Raw genomic sequence first — 6,502 nt, forward strand, 5'->3', positions numbered from 1 at the left:
TGAATCGATTCTTCACAGATCAAATTCAGTCTAAATTTCCCAAAAGATTCAAATCTGTCACAAGAATCGTGACAAAATGTCACTGGCTGCCATTTAACAGATTAGAAAAAGGACTATATGACCTTGGCCGGGAGCCTTCCCAAAATGCACTGCGGTTATCTTTCCTTCTAGCACTGCTATTCATGAGGGGTATAGTTGGATGACTCATATTCACTAAAAAAGGCCAACCCAGTACACTCGGGGCAATTGCAATTTGTGGTGAATCAATTTGGACTAAATCGAATCGGAAGGCTGATTTGATAGAATGGGACCATAAACAAATTTTGGGTAATTCACTTAACTTTAATAGACACAGTGTAACGCCGGTACTCTGCGCTCGTTGGCGTACTACCGCTCCTAGCAAGCACAACAGCCAGGTAACCTTTGTTACACTTTGTACAGTTCCTGGACCTCCACACTACTGTGTACGTGCACTTCATTCTGCTGCTGCCGTTTCTGGATCTGTCCATAGGGCGGGTGCACCCAAATCCATCCCCAGCTTATTCCTGTCAATCACCAGGTATGTCTGCTTCACTGGACACACCCTGCCTGAGCAATATTGGAACAACCTAGTGTTATCCAGAAAATGTTCCTGTGTGCACCTGATCATGTCTGCTATTGCTATCAGTTATCAGTTTGTAACCAGTAATCTGCTACCAGCCTGCATCCAGTAATCCACTACCATCTTGGATACAGTTACCTGCTGTCCAACAGTGTCCAGCTACCCGCTACCGCTACTCTCACTAGTGGAGTATCCCAGTGGGTCCACAACCCACTGGCCATTACAGACAGCCACACTCATATGGACATCGCCATGCAGTAAAGGGACAGAAAAACTCCAATGCGCCCCGCTGTCCCTTCTGCTGATCAGTGAGGGTCCTGTGGATCGGAACCCCTACAGATCATACATTGATGGCCTATCCTTTTTAAAGCAATATTCCCATCTTACACATTTATGGAATGTCCACCGGATCCATGAACCCATTCGCTGTTTGAAAGCAGTTGCTTTCCCCATTGCACGCTGATCTCTCCATTGAAGTTTTAGGGAGTCAAGAGTTGAGCAGGCAGTGCTGAGAAATGCCATTTGTATAACTTGCCATACAGTATTAAGGGGGTTTAGGAAGTAATTACTGCTCTATTTCAATGAACTTTTTTCCAACTTTTCTACTCATTAGAATTGGATGATAGCATAATCTTATACTGCTAGATAGGAAATGTAATAGAATAAGCTTATAGAGTTAATTATAGAGTCCCGCAATTATCCTACCTAGTATAGCTAAATAGGACTTTTCACCAGAAAAGTAAGATCCATTAATAGTCGCAGGGCAATCTGAAACTAAATAGAACAATTGTAATCATGCTTCCAAAATTGAATTTACTCATTACAGATAAAATACATTTATTTACAATTGTTATATTCTTCATAGAAAATAAATGAGCTTAATATAATTACAACTATAAAAACAAACTTCATTAACAGGGACTTACAATTTTTCATCGAATTGCTAATAAAAAAAAACAACATAATAGGAAACGTAAAATTAAGGAAATTTTTTCTCTTTTGCAAAAGTTTTTTAATCAGATGCACAATGGACCAGAATGATATTACATCACTCCAGTTAAAAATACATATATTAATAATACTAGAATACACGTCAATTCAGTGCTGTAATTCTGTCATGAACCAAAAAGCACAGGATTTGACACCTCATCACCTGATGTCCTGCCCTAATTGTAGTTTTTGATAGCGTGTTTATCAATATTTGATTCAACTCTCTGTTCTTCGTACAAAGCTATTAAAAGTAGAAATAAAGCTTAATCATTTGTCCGGGTTCTGATGTCTGATGATACTTTGTTATTTTTATTGTATTGATTTAGTAGTACAGCCAAAAATGTTCTAGCCCATGTGTCCTGTCAGAGTGCTCGGAAGCATCAATGTCAGGCAGTGGCACAAAAGGCTTGATTTGCCCAGATTATAATAGTCCAGGACTTCAGTACTTTCGGTAGATGCAGAAAGGAACTTCTAATATAATAGATATGTCAATCCCCAATGATGGTGACATCTAGGACCTACAAGTTATGCCTCTTCTTCTTGATACATTGAACTGCGAAGAACAGAATGACTGCACTATCAGTTCTAGGATCCCCAACTGGGATCATGCGAGGATTTTACTGCTAATTTGCTATTTTAAAGCATTAATAGGAATCTTGGTAATGACTATGTCAGGTGACAAATAATACAGGGGCGGACATAGCATATGTGTAACCTGTGTAGTTGCATAGGGGCCCTGTAGGTAAAAGGGTCCTCTGTCATCTTAAGAGCGGCTTCCTATATTGCCTATGAGGGACTGAGGTAATGAATTTTATATGGCTCACAATTACTAGTGGATTGTGGATTTGATTGAGATACTTGAGGAGCGTGCTCTATGCTGAGTTATTTTAGAACAAGAGGCCCATATACTGTTCTTTTGAATGGAGGCCTACTGCAGTCTGTGTCCATCACTAAAATAACATGTACATATATGTTATCATTATACTCAGGATGATTATTTTATGTGGTAAATAGCCTTGGTTAGACCAACCACTGTACATAAGAGTGCAAGGTGAAGGAACCCAGAAAATAAAATTTTCTTAGAATTTTTTTTCCATTTGCACTATGTTATAAGAAAGGCAAATGTGTCCCACAAACAAAAGAAGACAAAACAGTTTGGTATACTATGAAATAAGAAAAAATATTCACCATGCATTATTTTACCACATTCTAAAGGGAATACATCATTAGAAAATTACCTTCTTTTTTTTTTTTTAATATTAAACATATTTTTAAGAATTTTTGGTGATTATTTTTTATTTTCTATGTTATTATCTATATTAAAAAAAATAATCCTAAAATCATGCAGTTTCCACTGTGGCCACTAAACCTCACAATAGATTGACCCTTCCTGTTCTGTAGAGAGCACTTCTCAGCAGTTATCTCATTATCATCACAGGCAGGATTACAATGACAGGTAACAACATCTCTATATAGATAACACAGGATCATCATTGACAATAGGTGATGGATACAGCTCCCCTCCTTTCCCTCCCTGCACAATAATCTCTGCACAGGTCACAGATCATGCCATAGATGTCAATGAGTCCCCTCCAATGTACAATAAAAAAAATAAAAACAGATTAGAAAAAAATATATATTATTTCACCATCTGGTTTTAAATAGTAAAAAAAATAATGGTTAAACATTCTAACAACGGGTTAAAAAAAACGATATTCATTACAAAATATTAATTTGACAAACCACTAATACTAATCACTTTATATTTTTTTATTGAGGGTAACATTTTTCTTTTAATAAATTATTGACAATATATATAATAACATAAATAGAAATAAAATCTAGAAATAAAAAATATGAAAAACAACTTAGTTTAATATTTGCATTACATTACATTTGACAGTACTATTATAAAAAATAAGAAAGTTGTAGCAATGAGCAACACTAAAGTACATTGACTGATTGTCCCAGCCAGGAAAAAAAAAAAAAAAAATAGAAACCTTTTCAGCAATTTAATAATGGCATGTGCCAAGAGGAGCAGATTCAGCAAAGCTTGGTGTGGATGAAACATTTCTGTCGGCAGTGTTCCAGTGATTTCTGAACAGAATACAATTGTGGAAAAGGAAATGAGCTTCTCAGAACACATTTCAAAAGTGAACAAGCTGTCAAGGAACATCGAAGAAGTCCAACAGAGACAGAAGGAAAGATAAATCGTGTGGGACATTGAGTGGGCACATCCGAAGAACATATCAACTTCAAACACTCTGTATCGTGAAAAGGAACAAAATGTATATCGTTTTAGGGCAGTGTGTGGGAATTTTTTTAAAATTATTATACAAGTATCCTACAACTTGGTTTGTTTAGTAATTTTTTTTTCCCATTCCTCTTTTTTCCTTACGGATCGCTCGTTGTGGATCATATCATTTGAGTAGAGAGATGTTTGCGCCATCTTTACAGCTTTAATCTGTTCTTCTCCCGGTGTCATTTTCTCCTGCTTGTGAAGACGACACATTGTCCATTTCTAGACTAGAATCTCTGGCAGTTCATGCTGTTCTTATTTATTTATTTCCACATACACACAAAAAAGTGATATCTTAATGGTAAAAAAATTAAATAAATAACAGCTGACACTCTCATTTAATTTATTGGTGTCCTGTGGCTTCCATGGCATTTCCACGAAAAATGAGATTTTTTTTTTTAAATACCCTTGTAAATACAAGAGCTCAATTTGTCCTTTTCTGTCAATTAAAAAAATATGTATATATATATATGTATATATATATATATATATATATATATATATATATATATATATATATATATATACAGCGCACCATAGGACAAAGGAACGGCACCAGGACGTCAATAAAGATGAAACACGGCTGATTTATTCCCCACAAGTGAGCGACGTTTCGTTTCACCACAGAACCTTTCTCAAGCTTTGAACGGTATGCAGTAGTTGGAGCCGGAAGCAGATGGCTCTGACCACTGCATAGCGGCCGTTCGGCAGAACTGCGGCACTGCTCCTATTCACATGCCCGGAGCCAGCTGAAGCAGCTCTCCGGGTGTTGTACGCGCACCAATCATATACTGATGACCTATCAGTTGTCAGAACGTGGAAAACCCCTTTAATTAGGAATAAATGCTGTAAATTTTGCCACTTTCTAGACTGAATAAGTAGTGAATGATGAAAAAAGGAATATTTATTTCTACAAAATATACTAATATTGTAAAAATGAAAAATGATTAGAAGTGATGGCTAGGTTAAAACCAGTGCAGTGAATTCTTAGAGTTTTTTTCTAGCTGCTTTGAACTTTGGCTAATCTATCATTAGAGTGAATACTCCACACAAGGCCACATTATTCCCCAGAGCTTCAAATTAAATTATTTGTACAATTGATAAGACTGTAATACTAAGATTCATTTGCTTTTTGAACAAAATATTCTGGGAAATAATAATGAAAAAATGCATTAATGTCAAATAAAAAGGCTACAGAACCCAAAAATGTCTTCATTTATAATCGGCGAAGGACAGTAAGTGTCCTCTTCTTTCCCACTTTTCCGCTGCTTTGGTTTATCATTCCTCAAGTAGAACAAACAAGCAAATAATATAGAGAGAAGGAAGACTTTGAAAAGTTCAAGAATACAATGGTGTACACAGAGAGTGTGGAGACAGGGCCGGCCTTAGGATAGATGGCACCCAGTGCCAAATTATCTTTCGGTGCTCCACCCCAAAAAATTCCTCATAAAAAAGTATAATGCCTCCCACAGTATAATGTAAATCCAAGAGAGAAAATGGGACCAAAACCGGCGCTGCTCAGGAAGGATGTCAGATGAGAAAGGATTATAATAAATAAAATTTATTATTAAGAGTAGAGTAGGCTACGCGTTTCGACGCCGGACCGGCGTCTTCATCAGGCCAATGTGTACAATGCGATAATTGCTCCTTTATATACATGGGGGAATTAACAAAATGATGAAAAAACCGCCAAACAAGGCGGGTCAGAGGTCACACACAGCGTTTGCCAGATGTTTACAAACAAATTCTGAAATTTACATAAAACTATACAGATGTAATAACATAAATCATTTAATGAATATATTAAAACCTATCTCTAAGGAGAAAATCATAAAATGAACCTTTGTAAGGAAAAGGGCAGTTCTAGAGGAGATAACTAAGGGATGGCCGGTGACACGCAGAGTTGGACCGCAAACAGTTCACTATAATGAGGTGAGCCGCAGGGTGGACCGCAAACATATGGGGTCGATTTGTGAATGAATGGACTAGAAACCACAAGGGATTAGTGAGTCACATGGGGTGTAGGAGAGGACCGCCGTCGCAATGTTGGATCGCAAGACTACAAGGGCGACGGGAACGGAGCAACGTAAGTAATGGAATTACATAAACATAGCATACAGATGTAATAACATAAATAATTTAATACATATATTAAAAACTATCTCTAGGGAGAAAATCACAAATGAACCTTGTATGAAAGAGACAATTCTAGGGAAATTGACTAAAAAAAGGGGGGGGGGGGGAAAGCCGGTGACACGCAAAAGTTGAACCGCAAACAGTTCAACATATGGAGGTGAGCCGCACGGTGGACCGCAAACAAGCGGAGTTGATTTGTGAATGAATGGACTAGAAACCACAAGGGATCAGTAGGTCACATGGGGTATAGGAGAGGACCGCCGTCGCAATGTTGGATCGCAAGATTAGAAGGGCGAATGGACCGGAGCGGAGTGAGTATTTAAAAGTTTTTCAAGTTGCTTGAAAAAATGATGTTGGAAGTGTGTATTGCGGACCGTATTAGTATAAAATTAGTATAAAATTAGTATAAAATTAGTATAAAGGCTTGATATGTTGGTTGGTTACTTGAAAAACCGTGATGATAAGATAATATATAT

This window comes from Rhinoderma darwinii, chromosome 7 (assembly GCF_050947455.1).
Source record: "Rhinoderma darwinii isolate aRhiDar2 chromosome 7, aRhiDar2.hap1, whole genome shotgun sequence".
NCBI classification, from domain to species: domain Eukaryota; kingdom Metazoa; phylum Chordata; class Amphibia; order Anura; family Rhinodermatidae; genus Rhinoderma; species Rhinoderma darwinii.